This window comes from Hyla sarda, chromosome 1 (assembly GCF_029499605.1).
Source record: "Hyla sarda isolate aHylSar1 chromosome 1, aHylSar1.hap1, whole genome shotgun sequence".
NCBI classification, from domain to species: domain Eukaryota; kingdom Metazoa; phylum Chordata; class Amphibia; order Anura; family Hylidae; genus Hyla; species Hyla sarda.
In genome coordinates this window covers 259403819-259429814 of record NC_079189.1, presented here as the reverse complement: position 1 = coordinate 259429814, position 25996 = coordinate 259403819, and the positions used below count along the sequence as shown (strand labels likewise).

Below are 25996 nucleotides of genomic sequence, written 5' to 3'. Positions count from 1 at the left end.
GTAAGACTTTCTGGTACCAGCTAATAAAAATAAAAAAAAATAAGAAAAAATAAATTGGTTTCCACTGGAGTACCCCTTTAACTTGCCTTTTGCAGCTGTCCAGATGCTGCCAATATAGCTCTCCTGTCCTCCAGCCCCTGTCTTTCTGCTTCTGGGGTCTGACAAGTTACACTGTGATCAGCCAATTGGTGACCAAAATGATGTCCCTCAGCTGGTGATTGGCTGAGCAGCAGTGTGATGTATTAGGCCCCTTGTATTGGGTAATGTGTATGCAGTAGAGCTGAGCGAGTGGTCATGTGTATGACGCAGAGTTGAGTGTGTGCATGGTCATGCTTACACAATAACACATTCAGCTCTGCTCCATACACATGCCGCACACTAATTTCTGCTACATGTAACATGATCACACACTCAGCTCTGGTACATGAACACAGTGTTTACCAACCAGGGTGTCTCCAGCTTTTGCAAAACTTTTGTTTGGCGCACACACTGCTGCTCCAGCACTTCTAGCTATGTGAGCAGTGCAACGCGGAAAAATATCACAGCTCTGTAAAGTGTGAGGTGGAGAAGGAGTGCATGGTCGAGGCGGGGGGGGGTGGACGTTTCGATATTTGCGCAAATTGAGTGTAAATTAGACAAAGAGGTAGATCTGTTTCTACAATAGACACCTAATGATAAATGTGTCCCCCAGTATACACATCGCACATTACATATACACACATACATTATATAAAACACACACGGACACCTCCCACATAATACATACACACCTCGCACATTATATATACACACTCACTATATACATGGACACCTCGCACATTATATATACACACTCACTATATACATGGACACCTCGCACATTATATATACACACTCACTATATACATGGACACCTCGCACATTATATATACAGGGTGGGCCATTTATATGGATACACCTTAATAAAATGGGAATAGTTGGTGATAACTTCCTGTTTGTGGCACATTAGTATATGTGATTGGGGGGGAGACTTTTCAAGATGGGTGGTGACCATGTCGGCCATTTTGAATCCAACTTTTGTTTTATACATGGACACCTCGCACTAATATATATATATATATATATATATATATCACACAGAAAAGAAAACGTCCGGCACTCGGGAGGATGCAGGTAAAACTTGTCAATGGCTTTATTCACATGCTTAGGCAGGACACAATAGATTGTGTCCTGCCTAAGCGTGTGAATAAAGCCATTGACAAGTTTTACCTGCATCCTCCCGAGTGCCGGACGTTTTCTTTTCTGTGTGATTTCTACTAAGCCGGGAGCGGTACCGGTGTCCGTAGCACGAGATAGTGCAGCAAACGCGAGAGTGGTGAGCAGCCTGACCTTATCTGCATATATATATATATATATACATACACACATACACATTACACACACTCACCATACACATGGACACCTCGCACATTACATACCCACACACTCACCATACACATGGACACCTCGCACATTACATACCCACACACTCACCATACACATGGACACCTCGCACATTACATACCCACACACTCACCATACACATGGACACCTCGCACATTACATACCCACACACTCACCATACACATGGACACCTCGCACATTACATACCCACACACTCACCATACACATGGACTCCTCGCACATTACATATATATATATATATATATATATATATATATATATATATATATATATATATATATATATATATATATATATACACACACATACATACACACTCTCACTATACATAACACATATACACTGGGTTCAGTATATACACACACACACACACATCATACACACTCACTATATACATGTACATTTTCACCATATTGAAGGCAGGTAGGTCTATGGTCTCCCAGTGGCTGCAGATTCCTCCCCATACTCTACACCCGCTTGTTAAGGGAGCACAGGCTGGATCTCCTCTTAAGGTGGCGGGGGGGTCCTCCTTAGTGACACCATTGTTTATGGGGGATCATTTTTTGCACCCCAATCTGTAGTTTGACAGTACATTTTTTTTTATTGTTTTGATGCAACTTTAACTTTGGGAGTTGCAATTAGTTACTAACTACAACTCCCAGCATGCCCTGATACAGCCTATAGCTCAGCAGCTGCCCCATATAAAAACTACAACTCCCAGCATGTTGCACTTTAGTATAGGTCAGTGTTTCCCAGCCAGGGGTGCCTCCAGCTGTTGCAAAGCTACAACAGCTGGAGGCGCTCTGGTTGGATGAATACCGGCCTTTGCATTGCTGGTATTTCTAATAGATCCAACTTGCACAGTAACACCTGGAGATCACAGATCCCACATGGAGGATCAGTAAAGCATAGGAAACATGTTCTTAAAGAGCCCTCCACACAATTCTACCACAAGCTTCCTTACTTACTATGGTCACAGTTTCCCTCCAAAAGTCTGCTGCACAGCTGTCCTCACTCATGCATGGAGCTTGAACTGCACTGAAGCAGCTGTATTTAAGGATCCTTAATTAGCTGGCCACGCCTCCTCCAGAGCTGGAATCACAAACACCCTTTCAGTGCTGAACAGAAATAAATGGTGAATAAACATATAGGGGGAGATTTATCAAAACCTATGCAGGGAAAGAATGAAGCAGTTGCCCCTAGCAACCAATCAGATTTCTTTCATTTTTCACAGGCCTCTTTGTTTCTTTCATTTTTAAAGAGGCCTGTGAAAAATGAAAAATCTGAATGGTTGCTACGGGCAACTGAATCACTCTTTCTCTACACAAGTTTTGATAAATCTGCCTCATAGGGAATCTCCTTGTAATAAGGATGGGCCGCCGGCCCATCGTGAAACTGATGATCCCTGCTGCTGGTTCGGTTCTGCCCTGGAGTGGTGAGTGAATAAAAGTAGGCCTCACCCAAGCAGGGCTAATGGTGACAAAACTACAACACCCAGCATGTCCTCATTGTAAGGGCATGCTGGGAGATGTAGTCTTGCAACAATGGGCGGGTTGCATTTTTACATCTGGTGCCTCCAACTGTTGCAAACCTACAACTCCCAGCTTGTCCTCACTGTAAGGGCATGCTGGGAGTTGTAGTCTTTCAACAGCGGGTGGGTGGCATTTTTACATCTGGTGCCTTCAGATGGTGTAAAACTACAACTCCCCGCATGTCCTGTAAAGGTATGCTGGGAGTTGTAATCTTTCAATATCAACGGGTGGCATTTTTACACCTCGGTGCCTCCAGCTGTTGCAAAACTACAACTCCCTGCATGCCCTCACTGTAAGGACATGCTGGGAGCTGTTGTCTTACAACAGCGGCGGGTGGCATTTTTACACCTGGGTGCCTCCAGCTTTTGCAAAACTACAACTCCCAGAATGCCCTTACAATGGGCCATGCTGGGAGTTGTAGTCTTGCAACAGCAGGCAGGTGGCATTTTTACACCTGTGCATGCAGTTGTTGCAAAACCACAACTCCCAGCGAGTCCTCACTTTAAGGGCATGCTGGGAGTTGTAGTTTTGCTCCCATCATGCAAGTTGAAGTTTAGGATCAGGGTGCCTCCAGCTGTTGCTAAACTACAACTCCTGGGCCCCTTATTTGAGTATTGGCTGTACCCCCTGATGGTGACCCTGTGTACAAGGTAGGGCCAGCGATTAAGCCTGGTTGTCCCCTATTGGGACTGTTTTGTCTCCTATTGGGTGTGTCCGCATCCACTATTGGCAGTGTCCCCTATTCGGAGGCTGCAAATACATGACTAAATTTAGTAAGTTAATTTGTTTTCCCTTAGTCTCCTCAGCAGCACAATGGGGAGTTTTGCAACAGCTGGAGGCACAGTGTTTGGGGAAAACTGACGTACAGTATTTTTGGTGGCGGAGGCAAGTGTAAGGCTAGGTTCAGACTACGGAATTTCTGACAGAAATTCAGACGTAAAATTTCCGTCAGAAATTCCGCTTGCTAAAATGTCTAGTGTAGTGAATGGTTTTCCGTTCACAAATTCACACTTCGGAATATGTGAAGCGGAAAATCCGCTTAGAAATTTCCACCTAAAGAAAGGGGTTGCTCTTTCTTCAGGCGGAAATCCGAGCGGAACACATAGCAGTCTATAGGAGACTGCAGTGTCCGCGCAATCCTAGCGCCGACTAATTCAGTCGGCGCAGGCGGAACTCGGAATCTCCGGGCGGATATTTTCTGCCCGGAGATTCCGTAGTCTGAACCTAGCCTAACACTTGCATCCGGGTCCACCCCTATGAAAATCTCTAATTTAGTCCTCAAATGCGCATGGCGCTCTCTCACTTCAGAGCCCTGTCGTATTTCAAGGCAACAGTTTAGGGCCACATATGGGGTATCTCCGTACTCGGAAGAAATTGCGCTACAAATCTTTGGTGGCCTTTTCTCCTTTTACCCCTTATGAAAATGTAAAAGTTGGGGTCTACACCTGAATGTTAGTGTAAATTATTTTTTTTTTTTATACCAACATGCTGGTGTTGCCCCATACTTTTCATTTTTATAAGAGGTAAAAGGAAAAAAGACCCCCAAAATTTGTAGCACAAATTTCTCCCAAGTACGGAAATCCCCCATATGTGGGCGTAAAATGCTCAGCGGGCCCACAACATGGCTCAGGAGTGAGAGCGCACTATGTACATTTGAGGCCTAAATTGGTGATTTGCACAGGGGTGGCTGCTGGTTACAGCGGTTCTGACATAAACGCAAAAAAACCCACATGTGACCCCATTTCGGAAACTACCCCCCTCACGGAACATAACAAGGGGTACAGTGAACATTTACACCCCACAGGTGTCTGACAGATTTTTGGAACAGTGGTCCGTGAAAATAAAGAATGTAATTTTTAATTTGGACAGCCCACTGTTACAAAGATCTGTCAAATGCCAGTGGGGTGTAAATGTTCACTGTACCCCTTGTTACGTTCCTTGAGGGGTGTAGTTTTCCAAATAGTATGCCATGTGGGGTGTTTTTTGCTGTTCTGGCACCATGGGGGCTTCCTAAATGCGACAGGCCCCCCAAAAACCATTTCAGCAAAATTTGCTCTTTAAAATCCCACTGTCTCTCCTTCTCTTCTGAGCCCTCTAGTGCACCCACAAAACACTTTACATCCACATATGAGGTATTTCTTTACTCAAAAGAAATTGGGTTACACATATTGTGGGGCTTTTTCTCCTTTTACCCCTTGTAAAAATAAACAATATGGGTCTACAAGAACATGTTAGTGTAAAAAAAAAATATGCAGATTTTGATTTTTCTCCTCCACTTTGCACCAAAAAAAGATGCAAATAACGACAAAAATTTACGACTGTGTTAAAGTAGAATATGTCACGGAAAAACAATCTCTGAATCAGAATGAAAGGTAAAAGCATTCCACAGTTATTAATGCTTAAACTGACAGTGATCAGATGTGCAAAAAATGCTCTGATCCTTAGGGTCAAAATGGTCTCGGTCCCTAAAGGGTTAAAAGGGTACTCCGGCGGAAATCTTAATCCTTCCAGTACGTATTAGCTAAAGATGAGCGAACTTACAGTAAATTCGATTCGTCACGGACTTCTCGGCTCGGCAGTTGATGACTTTTCCTGCATAAATTAGTTCAGCTTTCCGGTGCTCCGGTGGGCTGGAAAAGGTGGATACAGTCCTAGGAGACTCTTTCCTAGGAATGTATCCACCTTTTCCAGCCCACCGGAGCACCGGAAAGCTGAACAAATTTATGCAGGAAAAGTCAGCAACCGCCAAGCCGAGAAGTTCGTGACGAATCGAATTTACTGTAAGTTCGCTCATCTCTAGTATTAGCTGCTGAATATTACAGAGTAAATTCTTTTCTTTATGGAACACAGAGCTCTCTGCTGACATCATGACCACAGTGCTCTCTGCTGACATCTGTCCATTTTAGGAACTGTCCAGAGCAGCATATGTTTTCTATGGGGATTTTCTCCTACTCTGGACAGTTCTTAAAATGGACAGAGATGTCAGCAGAGAGCACTGTGGTCATGATGTCAGCAGAAAGCTCTGTGTTCCATAAAGAAAATAATTTCTTCTGCAGTATTCAGCAGCTAATAAGTACTGGAAGGATTAAGATTTTTTAATAGAAGTAATTTACAAATCTGTTTAACCTGGCACCAGTTGATTAAAAAAAAATACAAATAAAAAAAAAAAAAGTTTCCCCCCCGAAGTACCCCTTTAAACCCTTAAGGACCGGGGTTTTTTCCGTTTTTGCATTTTCGTTTTTTGCTCCTTGCCTTTAAAAAATCATAACTCTTTCAATTTTGCACCTAAAAATCCATATGATGGCTTATTTTTTGCGCCACCAATTCTACTTTGTAATGACGTCAGTCATTTTGCCCAAAAATCTACGGTGAAACGGAAAAAAAAAATCATTGTGCAACAAAAATTTTTTTTTTTAAATGCTGTTTTGTAACTTTTGGGGGCTTCCGTTTCTACGTAGTACATTTTTCGGTAAAATGACACCTTATCTTTATTCTGTAGGTCCATACGATTAAAATGATACCCTACTTATTTAGGTTTGATTTTGTCGTACTTCTGGAAAAAATCATAACTACATGCAGGAAAATTAATACGTTTAAAATTGCCATCTTCTGACCCCTATAACTTTTTTATTTTTCCGTGTATGGGGTGGTATGAGGGCTAATTTTTTGCGCCGTGATCTGAAGTTTTTAACGGTACCATTTTTGCATTGATAGGACTTATTGATTTTTAAATGATATAAAAAGTGACCAAAAATGCACTATTTTGGATTTGGAATTTTTTTGCGCGTACGCCATTGACCGAGCGGTTTATAGAACGATATATTTTTATAAATCGGACATTTCCGCACGCGGTGATACCATATATGTTTATTTTTATTTACACTTTTTTGTTTATGGGAAAAGGGGGGTGATTCAAACTTTTAATAGGGGAGGGGTTAGATGATATTCATTCACTTTTTTTTTTCACTTTTTTTTGCAGTGTTATAGCTCCCATAGGGACCTATAACACTGCACACACTGATCTTTCACATTGATCACTGGTTTCTCATAGGAAACCAGTGATCGAGGTTTCTGCCGCTTGACTGCTCATGCCTGGATCTCAGGCACTGAGCAGTCATTCGGCGATCGGACACCAGGAGGAGGCAGGTAGCGGCCAACCCGCTGTCCTGTAAGCTGTTCGGAATGCCGCGATTTCGCCGCGGCTATCCCGAACAGCCCACTGAGTTAACCGGCAGCTTTTACTTTCACTTTTAGCCGCGCGGCTCAGCTCTGAGCGCCGCGATCGGTGCTGCGCGCTATTAGCGGCGGGTCCCGGCTTCACTATGATGCCGGGCCCGCCGTGATATGATGCGGGGTTACCGTGTAACCCCGCGTTATATCACGAGAGCAGGACCAAGGACGTACCTGTACGTCCTTGGTCCTTAAGGGGTTAACCCGTACAGGACCAAGGGCGTATGGATACGCCTTCTGTACCTGGGTCTTAAGGACCCAGGGCGTACCTGTCGATCAGCAGGCACCCCATGCAAGTGCCCAGGGGGGTCAGACCCCCCATGTCGGCGATCGGCGCAAATCCCAAGTGAATTCACACTTGCGATTTGCGCCGATTCCGGGTCATACGGGTCTATGGTGACCCAGTGACGTGGAATATAAGGGGTATCACGGTTGTCTAAGACACCCACGATCCCCCTGTAGCGATAGGAGTGAGGTGGCAGAGGTGCCACCCCTCCTATCTCTGCTATTGGTGGTCTAGACGCGACCACCAATAGGAGATCGGGGGCGGAGGGTTTACTTTCGTTTTCCCCGTTCTTCCCACCCACAATAGGCGGGGAAACGACGGGGACCGAACGCCGAAGATCCACTTACCCATCGGTGGAAGCTGCAGGACTGGATTGGCGGCGGTGATCGGCGCGGGCTGCAGAAGAGGACGGCTCCCTGGATCCGACGGAAGCCGGTAAGTTGCCTAGCAACATCTAGAGGGCTACAGTCTGAGACTGTAGCCCTCCAGATGATGCAAAACTACAACTCCCAGCATGCCCAGACAGCTGCTGGGCATGCTGGGATTTGCAGTTTTGCAACAGCTGGAGGTCTACAGTTTAGAGACCACTGCACAGTGATCTCTATACTGTAGCACTCTAGATCTTGCAAAACTACAACTCCTAGCATGCCCACACAGCAGTTTGCTGTCTGCGCATGCTGGGATTTTTAGTTTTGCAACATCTGGAGGTCCACAGTTTGGAGATCACAGTGCAGTGGTCTCTATCTGTAGCCCTCCAGATGTTGCAAAACTACAAATCCCAGCATGCCGAAACAGCTGTCTCGGCATGCTGGAAAAAGTAGTTGCGCACCTCTAGCTGTTGCATAACTAGATCACCCAGCATGCCCTTCGGCGATCAGTACATGCTGGGAGTTGTAGTTTTGCAACAGCTGGAGGCACACTGGATGGAAAATACTGAGTTAGGTAAAAGAACCTAACTGAAGGTTTTCCAACCAGTGTGCCTCCAGCTGTTGCAAAAGTACAACTCCCAGCATGCACGGTCTGTCAGTACATGCTGGGAGTTGTAGTTTTGAAACAGCTGGAGGTTGTCCCCCCCCCCCCCTGTGAACGTACAGGGTACATTGACATGGGCGGGTTTACAGTAAGTTTCCTGCTTCAAGTATGAGCTGCGGCAAATTTTTCACCGCAGCGCAAATTTCTAGCGGGAAGCTCACTGTAAACCTGCGCCGTGTGAATGTACCCTAAAAACACTGCACTACACTAACACATAATAAAGGGTAAAACACTACATAAACACCCCCTTACACTGCCCCCCCCCCCCAATAAAAATGAAAAACGTATTGTACAGCAGTGTTTCCAAAACGGAGCCTCCAGCTGTTGCAAACAGCAACTCCCAGCATTTCTGGACAGCCACTGAATGTCCAGGCATGCTGGGAGTTTAGCAACAGCTGGAGACACCCTGTTTGGGAATCACTGGCGTAGAATACCCCTATGTCCACCCCTATGCAATCCCTAATTTAGTCCTCAAATGCGCATGGCACTCTCTCACTTCAGAGCCCTGTCATATTTCAAGGAAACAGTTTAGGGCCACATATGGGGTATCTCTGTACTCGGGAGAAATTGCGTTACAAATTTTGGGGGGCTTTTTCTCCTTTTACCCCTTATGAAAAGGAAAAGTTGGGGGCTACACCAGCCTGTCAGTGTAAAAAAATAAAAAATTTTACACTAACATGCTGGTGTTGTCGTTTACTTTTTATTTTCACAAGTGTTAAAAAGGAAAAAAAGACCCCCAAAATTTATAACACAATTTCTCCTTAGTACGGAAATACCCCATATGTGGGCATAAAATGCTCTGCGGGCGTACAACAAGGCTCAGGAGTGAGAGCGCACCATGTACATTTGAAGCCTAAATTGGAGATTTGCACAGGGGTGGCTGATTTTACAGCAGTTCTGCCATAAACGCAAAAAAAGAAATACCCACATGTGACCCTATTTTGGAAACTACACCCCTCACGTAATGTAATAAGGGGTACAGTGAGCATTTACGCCCCACAGGTGTCTGACAGATTTTTGGAACAGTGGTCCGTGAAAATGAAAAATGTAATTTTTCATTTGCACAGCCCACTGTTCCAAAGATCTGTCAAACACCAGTGGGGTGTAAATACTCACTGCACCCCTTATTAAATTCTGTGAGGGGTCTAGTTTCCAAAATGGGGTCACATGGGGGGGTCCACTGTTCTGGCACCACGGGGGGCTTTGTAAACACACATGGCCCCCGACTTCTATTCCAACCAAATTCTGTCTTCAAAAGCTCAATGGTGCTCCTTCTCTTCTGAGCATTGTAGTGCGCCAGCAGATCACTTGATGTCCACACACTGGGTATTTCCATACTCCAAGAAATGGGGTTACACATTTTGGGGGTCATTTTCTCCTATTACCCCTTGTAAAAATATACAATGTGGGGGAAAACCAGCATTTTAGTGAAACATTTTTTTTTCCATTTACACATCCGACTTTAGCAAAAAGTCGTCAAACACTTGTGAGGTTTTAAGGCTCACTGTACCCCTTGTTGTGTTCCTTGAGGGGTGCAGTTTCTAAAATAGTATGACATGTGTTTTTTTTTTTTTTTTTTGCTGTTCTGGCACCATAGGGGCTTCCTAAATGCGACATGCCCTCCAAAAAACCTTTTCAGCAAAATTCGCTTTTCAAAAGCCAAATGTGACTCCTTCTCTTCTGAGCATTGTAGTGCGCCAGCAGAGCACTTGACGTTCACACTTGGGGTATTTCCATACTCAGAAGAGATGGGGTTACAAATTTTGGGGGACATTTTGTCCTATTATCCCTTGTAAAAATTTGAAATTTTAGGGAAAACTAGCATCTTAGTGGAAAAAAAAAAATCATTTACACATCCAACTTTAACAAAAAGTCGTGAAGCACCTGTGGGGTGTTAAGGCTCACTGGACCCCTTTTTACGTGCCTTGAGGGGTCTCGTTTCCAAAATAGTATGCCATGTGTTTTTTTTTTTTTTGCTGTTCTGGCACCATAGGGGCATCCTAAATGCGACATGCCCCACAAAAACCATTTCAGAAAAACTCACTCTCCAAAATCCCATTGTCGCTCCTTCCCTTCTGAGCCCTCTACTGCGCCCGCCGTACACTTGAAATACACATATGAGGTATTTCCTTACTCGAGAGAAATTGGGTTACACATTTTAGGAAGATTTCTCTCCTTTTACCCCTTGTAAAAATTCAAAAACTGGGTCTACATGAACATGCCAGTGTAAAAAATAAAGATTTATAATTTTCTCCTTCAATTTGCTGCTATTCCTGTGAAACACCTAAAGGGTTAACAAACCTTTTGAATGTCATTTTGAATACTTTGAGGGGTGCAGATTTTATAATGGGGTCATTTGTGGGGCATTTCTAATATGAAGGTCCTTCAAATCCACTTGAAAACAGAACTGGTCCCTGAAAAATTTTGATTTTGAAAATGTTGTGAAAAATTGGAAAATTGCTGCTGAACTTTGAAGCCCTCTGATCTCTTCCAAAAGTAAAAACATGTCAACTTTATGATGCAATCATAAAGTAGACATGTTGTATATGTGAATCAATATATAATTTATTTGGAATATTCATTTTCCTTATAAGCAGAGAGCTTCAAAGTTAAAAAAATGCTAAATTTTAAATTTTTTCATTAAATTTTGGAATTTGGAAACGATGCAAGTATCGACAAAATTTTACCACTAACATAAAGTAGAATATGTCACGAAAAAACAAACAAACAATCTCGGAATCAGAATGAAAGGTAAAAGCATCCCAGAGTTATTAATGCTTAAAGTGACAGTGGTCAGATGTGCAAAAAATGGCCGGGTCCTACAGTGAAAATTGGCTGGGTCCTTAAGGGGTTAGCCTGTTGGGGACGAAGGGTGTAGCCATACGCCCGTGGGAATTTCGGGGATCGGACCGGAGTGACTGCTGATATCGATCAGCAGGCACCGCGCGCAAATGCCCAGGGGGGTTCATCAGACCACCCCCCCCCCATGTCGGCGATCGGCACAAATCGCAAGTGAATTCACACTGGCGATTTGCGCTGATTTGGGACATACGGGTCTATGGTGACCCGATGTATAAGGGGGATCGCGGTTGTCTAAGACACCTAAAATCCCCCTGAAGGATAGGAGTGAGGTGTCAGGGGTGCAACCCCTCCTATCCCTGCTATTGGTCATCAGAAGCGACAACCAATAGCAGATCGGGGGCGGGGGGGTTAACTTTAGTTTTCCGCGTCCTGCCCCCCCACAATAGGCGGGGCAGAACGGGGAACCGGGCGCCGAAGATCCACTAACCCATCCGACGGCAGCGGGCGACGGTGATTGGCGGGCAGCGATGTCGTGCCGCAGAAGAGGACAGCTCCCTGGAACCTACGGAAGTCGATAAGTTGCCTAGCAACATCTGGAGGGCTACAGTCTAAGACCACTTTATAGTGGTCTCTAACCAGTAGCCCTCCAGATGTTGCAAAACTACAATCCCAGCATGCCCAGACAGCTGTTTGGGCATGCTGCAATATGTAGTTTTGCAACAACTGGAGGGCTACAGTTTGAGACCACTATACAGTGGTCTCTAAACCGTATCACTCCAGATCTTGCAAAACTACAACTCCTTGAATGCCCAAACAAGCTGTGTGCTGTCTTGGCATGCTGGGATTTGGAGTTTTGCAACATCTGGAGGGCCACAATCGGAGATCGCTGTGCAGTGGTCTATAAACTGTAGCCCTCCAGATGTTGCCAAACTGCAAATCCCACCATGCCCAAACAGCAAACAGCTGTCTCGGCATGCTGGGAGTTGTAGTTGCGTACCTCCAGCTGTTGCATAACTAGATCTCCCTAGAGTTTTGCAACAGCTGGAGGCACACTGGTTGGAAAATACTGAGTTAGGTAACAGAACCTAACTGAAGGTTTTCCAACCAGTGTGCCTCCAGCTGTTGCAAAAGTACAACTCCCAGCATGCACGGTCTGTCAGTACATGCTGGGAGCTGTAGTTTTGAAACAGTTGGAGGTTTGCCCCCCCCCCCCCCTCATGTGAATGTACAGGGTACATTTACACGGGCAGGTTTACAGTAAGTTTCCTGCTTCAAGTTTGGGCTGCGGCAGATTTTTCGCCGCAGCGCAAACTCCTAGCGGGAAACTCACCGTAACCTGCCAGTGCGCATGTACCCTAAAAACACTACACTGCACTAACACGTAATAAAGGGTAAAACACTACATATACACCCCCCTTATACTCCCCCCCCCCCCCCCAATAAAAATGAAAAACATATTATACGGCAGTGTTTCAAAAATGGAGCCTCCAGCTGTTGCAAAACAACAACTCCCAGAATTTCTGGACAGCCACTGACTGTCCAGGCATGCTGGGAGTTTAGCAACAGCTGGAGGCACCCTGTTTGGGAATCACTGGCATAGAATACCCCTGTGTCCACCCCTATACAATTCCTAATTTAGTCCTCAAATGCGCATGGAGCTCTCTCACTTCGGAGCCCTGTTGTATTTCAAGGAAACAGTTTAGGGCCACATATGGGGTATTTCCATTCTCGGGAGAAATTGCACTACAAATTTTGGGGGGCTTTTTCTCCTTTTACCCCTTATGAAAAGGAAAAGTTGGGGGCTTCACCAGCCTGTTAGTGTAAAAAAAAAAAACTTTTTACACTAACATGCTGGTGTTGCCCCATACTTTCACAAGCAGTAAAAGGAAAAAAAAAAAAAAGACCCCCAAAATTTGTAACGCAATTTCTCCCGAGTACGGAAATACCACATATGTGGGCGTAAAATGCTCTTCGGGCATACAACAAGGCTCAGGAGTGAGAACGCACCATGCACATTTGAGGCCTAAATTGGCGATTTGCACAGGGGTGGCTGATTTTACAGCGGTGCTGATATAAACGCAAAAACATAAATACCAACATGTGACCCCATTTTGGAAACTACACCCCTCATGGAACGTGACAAGGGGTATAGTGAGCCTTAACACCCCACAGGTGTTTGAAGAATTTTCATTAAATTTGGATGGGAAAATGAGAAAAAAAAAAAATTTCACTAAATGCTGGTGTTACCCTAAATTTTTCATTTTCACAAGGGAAAATAGGAAAAAAGCCCCCCAAAATTTGTAACCCCATTTCTTCTGAGTAAGAAAATACCCCATATGTGGATGTAAAGTGCTCTGCAGGCGAACTACAATGCTCAGAAGAGAAGGAGCGCCATTGGGATTTTGAAGAGAAAATTTGTCCGAAATTGAAGGCCACGTGTATTTACAAAGCCCCCATAGTGCCAGAACAATGGACCCCCCTACATGTGGCCCCATTTTGGAAACTGCACCCCTCACGTAATGTAATAAAGGATGCAGTGAGCATTTATGCCACACAGGTATCTGACAGGTTTTTTGAACAGTGATCCGTGAAAATGAAAAATAAAATTTTTAATTTGCACATCCCACTGTTCCAAAGATCTGTCAAACGCCAGTGGGGTGTAAATACTCACTGCACCCCTTATTAAATTCTGTGAGGGGTGTAGTTTCCAAAATGGGGTCACATGTGGGAGGGTCCACTGTTCTGGCACCACGGGGGGCTTTGTAAACGCACATGGCCTCTGACTACCATTGCAAACTGATTCTCTTTCCAAAAGCTCAATGGCGCTCCTCCTCTTCTGAGCATTGTAGTTCAGCAGCAGAGCACTTGACGTCCACACATGGGGTATTTCTATACTCAGAAGAAATTGGGTTACAAATTTTGGGGGTAATTTTCTCCTATTACCCTTTGTAAAAATGTAAAGTTTAGGCAAAATCTGCATTTTTGTAAAAAAAAAAAAATTCTCATTTACACATCCAACTTTAACAAAAAGTTGTCAAACACCTGTGGGGTGATAAGGCTTACTGTACCCCTTGTTACATTCCTTAAGGGGTGTAGTTTCCAAAATAGTATGCCATGTGGGTATTTTTTGCTGTTCTGGCACCACAGGCGCTTCCTAAATGCGACATGCCTCCCAAAAACCATTTCAGCAAAATTCACTCTCCAAAATCCCATTGTTGCTCCTTTCCTTCTGAGCCCTCTACTGAGCCCGCTGAACACTTGACATACACATGAGGTATTTCCTTACTCGAGAGAAATTGGGTTACAAATTTTGGGGGATTTTTCCCCTATTACCACTTGTAAAAATGCAAAAACTGGGTCTACAAGAACATGAGAGTGTAAAAAATGAAGATTTTGAATTTTCTCCTTCACTTTGCTGCTATTCCTGTGAAACACCTAAAGGGTTAACACACTTACTAAATGTCATTTTAGATACTTTGAGGGGGTGCAGTTTTTTTTTTATTTATAATGGTCATTTGTGGGGTATGTCTAATATCAAGGCCCTTCAAATCCACTTCAAAACTGAACTGGTCCCTGAAAAATTCCGATTTTGAAAAAAATTGGAAAATTGCTGCTGAACTTTGAAGCCTTCTGATGTCTTCCAAAAGTAAAAACATGTCAACTTTATGATGCAAATATAAAGTAGACATTTTGTATATGGAAATCAATATATAATTTATTTGGAATGTCTACTTTCCTTACAAGCAGAGAACTTCAAAGTTAGAAAAATACTACATTTTTAAATTTTTCATAAAATTTTTGAATTTTTCACCAAGAAATAATGCAAATGTCACCGAAAATTTACCAATACCATAAAGTAGAACATGTCATGAAAAAACAATCTCGGAATCAAATTTATAAGTTAAAGCATCCCAGAGTTATTAATGCTTAAAGTGACAGTGGTCAGATTTGCAAAAAATGCTCCCGTCCTTTGGGTCATAATGGGCTCCGTCCCCAAGGGGTTAAGGACTAAGGGCGTATGGGTATTCCCATGGGAAATCCGGTCCCCGCCGCTCGCCGGGCGGGGACCGGACCGGGGTGACTGCTGAGTCAATTCAGACCGGCGATTTGCGGCTATTCCGGGTCAATCAAGTCACGAGTGATCAAGGAGACTAGGAGAAAAAGGGTGAATGGGGCTGTCCAAGACAGCCCCATTCACCCTTACCCAGCAGGAGTGAGGTGGCACAGGTGCTGCCTCACGATCACGTGATTGATCGGTCAGAATAACCGACCAATCACGACCCTGCTGGGCGGCGATCGGGACGCCGACGATGGCGGCGATCGGGGCCAGTGGGGGTCTCCTACCTTGCCCTGGTCCGGCGGAGGTCCCCTCAGGATCGGTGGCAGCGACAAGAGCAGCAGAATCGGTGGCAGCAGCGGTGGCGGTCCCGGCGACAGGATACAGCAGCAGGTGAGGCCTGTTCACCTTCTGCTGTTGCTTAGCAACAACTTGCAGCATGACCTTTAGTAGTCTGTGCATGCTGGGGGTTGTAGTTATGCAACAGCTGGAGGCACATTTTTTCTATGAAAAAGTGTGCATCCAGCTGTTGCATAACTACAACTCCCAACATGCACAGACTACCAAAGAGCATGCTGGGAGTTGTAGCAGTGTGCCTCAAGCTGTTGCAAAACTACAACTTTCAGCATGCCCTTCGACTGTCAATGCATGCTGAGTGTTGCAGTTTTGCAAAAGCTGGAGACACATAGGTGACAAACTTGGTTTCACAACCAAATTCAGTGTTTTGCAACCAGTGTGCCTCCAGCTGTTGCAAAAATACAACTCCCAGCATGCACTGAGAGACTGTACATGCTGGGAGTTCTAGTTTTGCTACAGCTGGAGGCACACTGGTTGCTAAACACTGATTTAACCCCTTAGGGACTCAGCCTATTTTCACCTTAAGGACTCAGCCCTTTTTTGCAATTCTGACCACTGTCACTTTATGCATTAATAACTCTGAGATGCTTTTACGGATTATTCTGATTCTGAGACTGTTTTTTCGTGACATATTCTACTTTAACAAAGTGATAAATTTTCGTTGTTACTTGCATTCTTTCTTGGTGAAAAATCCCAAAAGGTCATGAAATTTTTGAAAATTTAGCATTTTTCTAACTTTGAAACTCTCTGCTTGGATTTTCCAAATAAATTATATATTGATTCACAAATACAATAGGTCTACTTTATGTTGACATCATAAAGTTGGCATGTTTTTGAAGACATTAGAGGGCTTCAAAAGTATAGCAGCAATTTTCAAAATTTTCACGAAAATTTCAAAATCTGAATTTTTCAGGGACCAGTTAAGTTTGAAGTGGATTTGAGAGGTGTTTCTGTGAGAAATACCCCATAAATGGCCCCATTATAAAAACTACACCCCTCAAAGTATTCAAAAGGACTTTTAAAAAGTTTGTTAACCCTTTAGGTGTTTCACAAGAATAGTAGCAAAGTGGAGGAGAAAAATCAAAATCTGCATTTTTTTACACTAACATGTCCTGGTAACCTCATTTTTTTTCCTTTTTAAAAGTGGTATTAGGAAAAAAAAGCCCCCAAAAACCCCTGTACAGACTACTTCGGACACCCATATACTCAACTATACCTAATATAGACATTAGAGAACAACAACTTACCTCAGGTTCTATCGGTAAAATAACGGTCCATAAGATGTCCTAAAAAACAAAAACATAAATAAAAATTACAATGAGAATAAGCAATAACGTACTGTTGGTAACATATTAACAGAAGAACCCAAAAAATCTATAGTATATTTTAGTAACCTAAAGATAAATGCGAGAACAGCTAGCATGAAAGAGACTAATTTTACTAAAACATTTACTGCACAATTATCCCAGTGAACATCTACAGGGACATATTGAATATATAGATAGGTATATGGTAACCAACCATACTAGCATATGATCGAATAGCCCCCCCCCCCCCCCAAGTTTAGTGATACAGACCCTATAACTGTATTGTGCTGCACTGCTAAATAAGAATGCAAACAGGACTAAGTGTCTAAATATACCCATACATCAATATAGGCTGCAAAGGGAATTAATTCCCTAAGCGCAAGGATATGCACGATATGCACATATGTGCTGGTGCAAGACCGGAATTATTTCTAAGTGCAGTGACATGCGCCAAATAAACATACCCGGATCGGACCCTGGTTATGCGCAAGTCGGAGAAGCTGAAGAAATCTAAGTCCTATGACACGCGCGAGATCACCAGCGAATGAGATCACGCGAGACATGCGATCAGATACGTCACCTGGTCACATGATAACAACAAAGAGTAAAAGGAGAACCGGATTGGACCATAAATCACGCGATAAGGGAGATTATGATGTGGCGCTACTCTATTGGAGGGGGACGGAAGTGAGGAGGATCCGAGGTTATATAAACTAGTGATGGGCGTCCGGAGCTCAGTAGCCTCGCAACCCTTGACAAAGCGGAGTCATCCGCGAAACGTCGGGGAGGTTCTGATTGAGTTTTAACCAGCGGCAGTTTTGAATTATAACAGGACTGGTAGTCTATGGTTAGGTGATGCAGATACTGTAGCACACCAATCATATACACTATTTAGGTACCATAGCTCCAGTGATACCGTACACAGTAGGGGGTCAATAGAATACCCCCACTGAAGCACAGTACTGCATCGCTGATAATTTTAAAACGTGTGAAGGGGTTATAAGATTTTATATAAATTCAATAAAAGTTGTTTTTTAGGGGAGGGTATCTAGTAAGGGCTTATCCCCGAGAGGGGGCAACCCCTTAAAGGTTGTTCAATATACAATTACCCTGAGACCCTCAGGGACATTTTTTGGTTTGTTTTTCACATGCACATATGAGGGCAGACAAATGCACTACAGTCCGCTGAAAAAGAACGTATTTGTGAACAGCAGCAGGACCCAACAGTGCAGCACCACAATAAAAAAAATCCAGGGATTAAACCCTAAATTGCACTCTGTCACACAATTCTGAGCAGCAGATGATTTGTGGAGCAAAAAAATACTGAATTGTGCTTAAAAATTAGGTGGTAAGATGGTTGATAAAGTTCAGGCAGCTTGTTGATCTGTATCAGGCAGCTGACAGCTATCTGCCCCTCTCTGCTGCAATGCTCAATAACGTGAATAGGAGGTTAAGCTATCAATGATCCTTCTCAGTGTGAACAGCAAAGCACTCTGCACTCCTGTCTTTCCCCAATGATGATGTGACTAGCAGTTGCAGTGTAATGCTGTGGTATAAGCTAGTCAGACACACGCAGTCCCGTTCTCTCTATCTCTGAGTGCATAGACGAAATGAAGAGAGGAAAGATGGCTGCCGATTATATAGGGCTTTGACATCACAGGGCTCAATGAATGCTGATAGGCTGCATCTCACATGTGATTCAGGGTCATCCCGCCTACCTTCATTCCCGCCGCCATTTCCCACCCTCTCATAATCCCCTGCCCCATGTACTCACACGTGGATCCGCCATTTTAGGTCTCCAGTAGCCTGGAACGCTGTAAAATGAAGTTTAATTAAGCTATTCGCGTGATTGAATCGCGGCGATATTCGCATTTGTTGCGAACCTAATTTTTCATAAAATTCGTAACGAATTCAGGTTCGTCAACTCCGATTCGCTCATCTCTATTCATAAGTTCCGACACTGTATCGTGCACAGAAAAAACTCTAGGACCTTTAGATGTAGAAGGAACCTTCCCTTGATCTGCTGGTGCACCTATTGACTGCACAGCCTTGATGAACCTAGGGAATTTTATAGCAGGAAAGTAGGTCTTTCCCTGCACTTCCTCATCTGCAGAACTGGATGATTCAGTCTCATCCACTATTCTGAATTGCTCATCAGAATGCATGATGATAGGAGTATCGCTTCTTCTAGGTCTCTTGCTTGCAGGAGGGGCAACCACTAGGGAGTCCATTAATTCCTTAATGGAACTAAAGACAAATTCTTTGACCCAAACAAACATATCCTGCATGGATGGTTCCTGGTTTGGTGGTAGTCTGGGACGTCAGGAAGGGCAGATGGGGTAATCATATCCATCAGGTAGAGGCACTTTACAAGAACTGCATTCCAGGTGTCTGCGCTTATGGGAAGATTTCCCATGAGGCTCTCTACGCCTTCTAAACCCTCCAGATTCCATAGAGGACATCTAAGAAAAAAAAATCAATATCAAGCATAAAACTATGGGAAAAAAGCGCCCTGGAAGGAAAAACCTACAGTTTTAGAAAAGTAGTCAAATCCGAGCCAGAACATAGGTCCCGCCCACTTCCGGTACAGACCTAACTTTAAAGAAACTAAAATAACTAGAATATATGAAAATATATAAGTAAGGCTCCTGAATGCAAGCTGAAATAATCTATACCCTGCAGAAATAGCCTCCCAATTCACACCGCCACAGCCAGAGAGAAAGAAAAATCTTCCGGCACCGCCGGAAGTGACGTGATGCATCTAACACTGCCTTTGGTCTTCGGCCTTCGGTCTTTCCGCCTTGCCGGAAATGAATCAGAGGCTCTAGAGCTCCGGCCTGCGACTTCCGGTCTTCAGAATAATGGCGGCGCGCAACGAAACTGAGACAGAGATGGCGCCGTCACAGAATTGTACCTTAAAAGAAAAAATAAATATAAGTTGAGAAAGGGGAGCTTAGGAGCGTACATGCTCACATAAGGACAAAAAAAAAAAAACTAACTGTCCTAATGTGAGCAGGGCATTTATATAGCCTTTAGGGGAGGTCCTTATACTTTTTATTTAAATTTATAAAAAAATCCAAGGTCCCATTGGCTCACATTGTGCTGCTAAGGGACACTAGGGAATAAGTCTTATGGGACTCTGCCGGGGAATTAAAAACTGTCCACAATTGGGAGGTGTCTACTAAGGGAGTTTTTAATAATTTATATATATATATATATATATATATATATATATATATATATATATATATATATATATATATATATATATATATATACACACACATACATACATACACACACACACACACACACACACACACACACACATTAGAAGAAAGAAAAGAACAGCACACAAGTGCACATCAATTCAATTTTCAATTAATAGGTACTCGCCATCATCTGGACCTTGGTTAAAGATCCAAAGTTGTAATATCCAAAGGAAAAGATAGCAGCACACAGGTAGTAGCAAATCCAAGTGAAATTTATTCCATCCTCAGCACAGTACAAAAAGGTACAACGTTTCAACAATAGCACATTGGATGCTTAAGACAATGTGAGATTGTTGAAAAGTCGTGTACTGTGCTGAGGATGGAATAAATTTCACATGGATTTGCTACTAGCTGTGTGCTGCGATCTTTTCCTTTAGATTATATATTATATCTCTATATCTATATATCTATCATATCTATCATATCAATCTATCAATCTATCTATATGTATATCTATATCTGTATATCTATATATCTCCATCTCTATCTCTATATATATTACACACATACACACACACAGTGGGGGGGAAAAGTATTTAGTCAGCCACCAATTGTGCAAGAAGTCCTCCCACTTAAAAAGACGAGAGAGGCCTGTAATTTTCATCATAGGTGTACCTCAACTATGAGAGACATAATGAGAAAAACATCCATACAATAACATTATTTCATTTTTAAAGAATTTATTTGCAAATTATGGTGAAAAATAAGTATTTGGTCAATAAAAAGTTAATCTCAATACTTTGTTATATACCCTTTGTTGGCAATGACAAGTCAAATGTTTTCTGTAAGTCTTAACAAGGTTTTCACACACTGTTGCTGGTATTTTGTCCCACTCCTCCATGTAGATCTCCTCTAAAGCAGTGATGTTTTGGGGCTGTCGCTGGGCAACACTGTCAACTCCCTCCAAAGGTTTCTATGGGGTTGAGATCTGGAGACTGGCTAGGCCATTCCAGGACCTTGAAATGCTTCTTACAAAGCCACTCCTTCGTTGCCCGGGTAGTGTGTTTGGGATCATTGTTTCATCTTCAATGCCCTTGCTGATGGAAGGAGGTTTTCACTCAAAATTTCACAATACATGGCCCCATTCATTCATTCCTTACCACGGATCAGTTGTCCTGGTCCCTTTGCTGAAAAACAGCCCCAAAGTCCCACCCCCATGCTTCACAGTAGGTATGGTGTTCTTTGAATGCAACTCAGCATTCTTTCTCCTCCAAACACGACAAGTTGAGTTTTTACCAAAAAGTTCTACTTTGGTTTCATCTGACCATATGACCTTCTCCCATTCCTCTTCTGGATCATCCAAATGCTCTCTAGCAAACTTTAGAAAGGCTTGGACATGTACTGGCTTAAGCAAGGGGACACGTCTGGCACTGCATGATTTGAGTCCCTGGCGGCATATTGTGTTACTGATGGTAGCCTTTGTTACTTTTGTCCCATCTCTCTGCAGGTCATTCACTAAGTCCCCCCGTGGGGTTCTGGGATTTTTGCTCACTGTTCTAGTGATCATTTTGACACCACAGGGAGATCTTGCGAGGAGCCCCATATCAAGGGAGGTTATCAGTGGTCTAGTATGTCTTCCTTTTTCTAAGAATTGCTCCAAAGGGGATTTCTTCACACCAAACTGCTTGATTATTGCATATTCAGTCTTCCCAGCTTGGTGCAGGTCTACAATTTTGTTTCTTTGACAGCTCTTTGGTCTTGGCCATAGTGAAATTTGGATTGGGACTGTTTGAGGTTGTTATACTCATAACAAATTCAAACAGGTGCCATTAATACAGGTAATGAGTGGAGGACAGAGGAGACTCTTGAAGTTTCAGGTCTCCGAGACAGAAATCTTGCTTGTTTGTAGGTGACCAAATACTTTTACCAAGGAAAATACCAATTAATTAGAAATCATACAATGTGATTTCCTGTATCCCCCCCTCCATTCTTTCTCTCATAGTTGAGGTATACCTATGACGACAATTACAAGCCACTCATCTTTTTAAGTGGGAGAACTTGCACAATTGGTGGCTGACTAAATACTTTTTTCCCCCACTGGATGTGTCATATAAAAAATTTTTTCTTCCCCCATATAAATACATTTATATAACGCTTCAAAATGTCTGGAGATATTTCTTATGCAAGTCTATGGGACATTTCCTGATCATACTGCTCTTGAGCTGCAGAGATTGACAACTGTCCGGCAGACAGGTACAGAGAAAGATACATTTGTGCTGGGGAAGGGACATGGGGACGGGACATAAGGACAGGAGTGGCATTGCTGCCTTTCCTTTCTTTGCTGGAGACAAAAGGTTTAGGTAGACTAAAAATGTGCTTAACTGTCTTAGTAGATGTCTTTAAGCGCATCACGATGATGAACAAGACTAGAAAACTAAGGGGGACATTTATTATACTCTGAACCTGGTACAGATCAGTAAGAAGTCACAAATTGTTGAACAATCCACATGGCTTGTGTGTGGTGATACCGTATTCTGCCCATCCTGTCTGGCATCTTGGGCCCACTACTCAGGACTCAATATATTGAATTCTAATGACATGTTCATATTTTCATTTTACTGTTTCTTTATGATATGTGTTAGTCGAGAAGGTGAAGAGTGAATCAAGTGACCTGTCTGCCCCAATGGGAATCCTCCAAATTGCCCTGAATATAGTGTGGGGTGGGGGGGGGCGGGGAGGAGGAGCTGCTCCAGTTCAGTTAAGAGTTCAGTCTAGCTCCAGTGCTAGTTGTTAGCTGAGCTCCTGTTGTACAGTGTTGAGAAGTCATAGAGAAGTGTGAGGTGATCTGAGGAGGCCTCAAGCTAATAAGAAATCTAAACCTGCACCCACGCATATCCTAAGGAAGATCCCCTATGGGAGTAACCCTTTAAGCACCAAACTCTGGGGAAGAGGAAGCAATAGTCTCCAGTCAGTCTACAGTACCAAAGTCAGCATGGATTGCTATTCATCCCAAGTCAGTCTCCATACAGCACATCACAAGCAATGGCACAAGTCCCAGCAAGGCAATAGGCTTTAAAGGTTTACTCTGCACTCCTCTTTGCACCAATCTATCCTGCCTCAGTAAATACAGTTATATGTAACCTTGTATCAAATATTTATTGCCCCGTTCCTGGCCCAGGAGAAGCTGTCTCAAACCTCGGACCATGTATTGGCTAACGGCGTCCTGGCATCACGGAGTGTTAATTTCACATTATCCACCTCATAGATACCGCATATGCAAACATTTGCAACTTTTTAACAATCTAACGAGGTGGCCTTGACGTGGCGAGTGGGCTTGTACGTTTTGATCAAAATGTATACTAACGACCTGTTAGTTTTTGAAATTATACTCAGAAACAAGTAGACCAAATTACAAACGGTGGATGTGCGGCTGTGTTTCTCTTTTTGTGTTGCACATTCCACTCCTCTCATTTGGCCCAGGCGTTTTTAATTAGCAGGATACTGCATAAGGGTTTCCTCCCACCTTTCTCCCATCCCTCTGACAGTGAGCACATGGTAGTTTCATACTGGTGTGGTTCTCAGTGGCGGCCATTGTTTCTGTGATGCTTTGTCTGTGGGGTGGAGTGGCCCAGAGCCAGGGGCTTGGTCGGGCAGTAGTGGGACTGCCTGGCCACTGGGTCGCTCCCCCCCATTGGGCATGGGGTCTCGGGGGCAGTGGTCGCCACCGGGGGCTATGCCAGTGTCAGGTTAGGGACCCATTCTAACGAGGTGGCCTTGACGTGGCGTGTGGGCTTGTACTTTTTGATCAAAATGTATACTAACAACCTTTTAGTTTTTGAAATTATGCTCAGAAGCAAGTAGATCAAATTACAAACTGTGGATGTGCGGCTGTGTTTCTCTTTTTGTGTTGCACATTTTTAACAATCTCTACCATGGTTCGAGTGGGTGGGGCTTATTCCACGCAGAAGGGGCATGTTTCTCTTGATAAATACAGTGCAATCCTACAATGGCAGGTGTTAAAAGGGGTACTCCAGCACTAATACATCTTATCCCCTATCCAAAGGATAGGGGATAAGATGTCTGACCACGGGGGTGTCACGATCACACCCTATTGGTCCAGCCAAGATGCTAGAGAGAGTGTGATGGTGCAAGGGTTAAAGCCGCCAGACCTCTGGGTATCCACTACTAGTCCCAGCAAGTCACCAAATTAACCCTTAGATAAATGTGTTTCCACCAGAGCTGCCTTCAGAAAGGTGAACTCATATTTAGAGATCAGAGACCAGAGCTGATTAATTAAACATTTAATCTGATAAAAAGGTATCACAGTGCTGACTATATAAAAATACAGAAACAAATGACATATAGGTATAAAAATATAGAAAAGTTTAGCAAGACAAGTTCAGAAAACAAAAATGAAGTTCTTACACCATGATGGTATAGCAGTCCATGAGAGTGAGTTCCAGCTGTCCTTAGGATGGTCTTGTCAGCTTGTTGCACAGCATTGAACACCCTGAGTCTAGCATTGTTATATATTATATATCTGCCTTTTTGGAGGGAGACTCCATTCCCCCCTCCCCTCTGATCCCACCAGGGGGGCATCTCTGTTGCTTCAAAGGGCCTCTGACTTCAAAGGAGATACAAACAAACAGCCAGACCCCCAATAAAATGCAATACATATAGGATTCACCGTCTGAATGACCTCTCACCCATGTCTTGGATAATCCGTCACACACAGTTATAATTTATAATACACATATAGGATTTTAATAATCAGGCCTTGGGCCTGACAGGGGGTCCCGCCGCTGGGGACCCCTGCAATCTTGCATAGGGCACCCACCTCTTTGAGCTGCACACAGTGCTGCCAGCTCACAAACGGGGCCATCACACCCCCTCCCATAGACTTGAATAGTGGGGGCGGGGAGTAACGTCACACGGGGCGGAGTCGTGATGTCATGATACTCCGGCCCCATGGTCAGCACCCGGCAGTTTGTGAGCTGGCAGCGCGGCGTGCAGCTCAAAGAGGTGGGTGCTGTATGCAAGATTGCGGGGGTCCCTAGCGGCGGGACCCCGTGGTCAGACATCTTATCGCCTAGCCTTTGGATAGGGGATAAGATGTCTTAGGGCCGGACTACCCCTTTAACCCCTTGGGAACAGAGCCCATTATAACCCTAAGGACGGGAGCATTTTTTGCAAATCTGACCACTGTCACTTTAAGCATTAATAACTCTGGGATGCTTTTACCTATAAATTTGATTCCGAGACTGTGTTTTTCGTGTCATATTCTACTTTATGGTAGTGGTAAATGTTTGTCGATACTTGCATAATTTCTTGGTGAAAAATTCCAAAATTTGATGACAAATTTGAAAATTTTGCATTTTTCTAACTTTGAAGCTCTCTGCTTGTAAGGAAAATAGACATTCCAAATAAATTATATATTGATTCACAAAAACAATATGTCTACTTTATATTTGCATCATAAAGTTGACATGTGTTTTTTACTTTTGGAAGATATCAGAGGGCTTCAAAGTTCAGCAGCAATTTTCAAATTTTTCACAAAATTTTCAAAATCGAAATTTTTCAGGGACCAGTTCAGGTTTGAAGTGGATTTGAAGGGCCTTCCTATTAGAAATACCCGACAAATGACCCAATTATAAAAACTGCACCCCTCCAAAATGACATTCAGTAAATTTGTTAACCCTTTAGGTGTTTCACAGGAATAGCAGCAAAGTGAAGGAGAA

At 43.5% G+C, this 25996-nt stretch overlaps 1 long non-coding RNA gene across 16 annotated transcripts in view; it reads right to left on the bottom strand.

Moving 5' to 3' along the window:
- Positions 1-25996, bottom strand: part of LOC130368026 (uncharacterized) — a 107720-nt gene that overhangs the window by 11900 nt on the left and 69824 nt on the right. For 13 of the 16 annotated variants that reach the window (XR_008892257.1, XR_008892272.1, XR_008892275.1 and 10 more), the window contains exons 4-5: positions 16987-17025; positions 2412-2535 (exon numbers count right to left, since the gene is read on the bottom strand). The exons of 1 other annotated variant lie outside the window; for it this stretch is intronic. This is a non-coding gene — a long non-coding RNA (uncharacterized LOC130368026). Of the gene's footprint in view, positions 1-2411; positions 2562-16986; positions 17026-25996 lie in introns of all 16 variants that reach the window. 2 more of the 16 variants (XR_008892259.1, XR_008892261.1) reach the window with 2 other exon arrangements.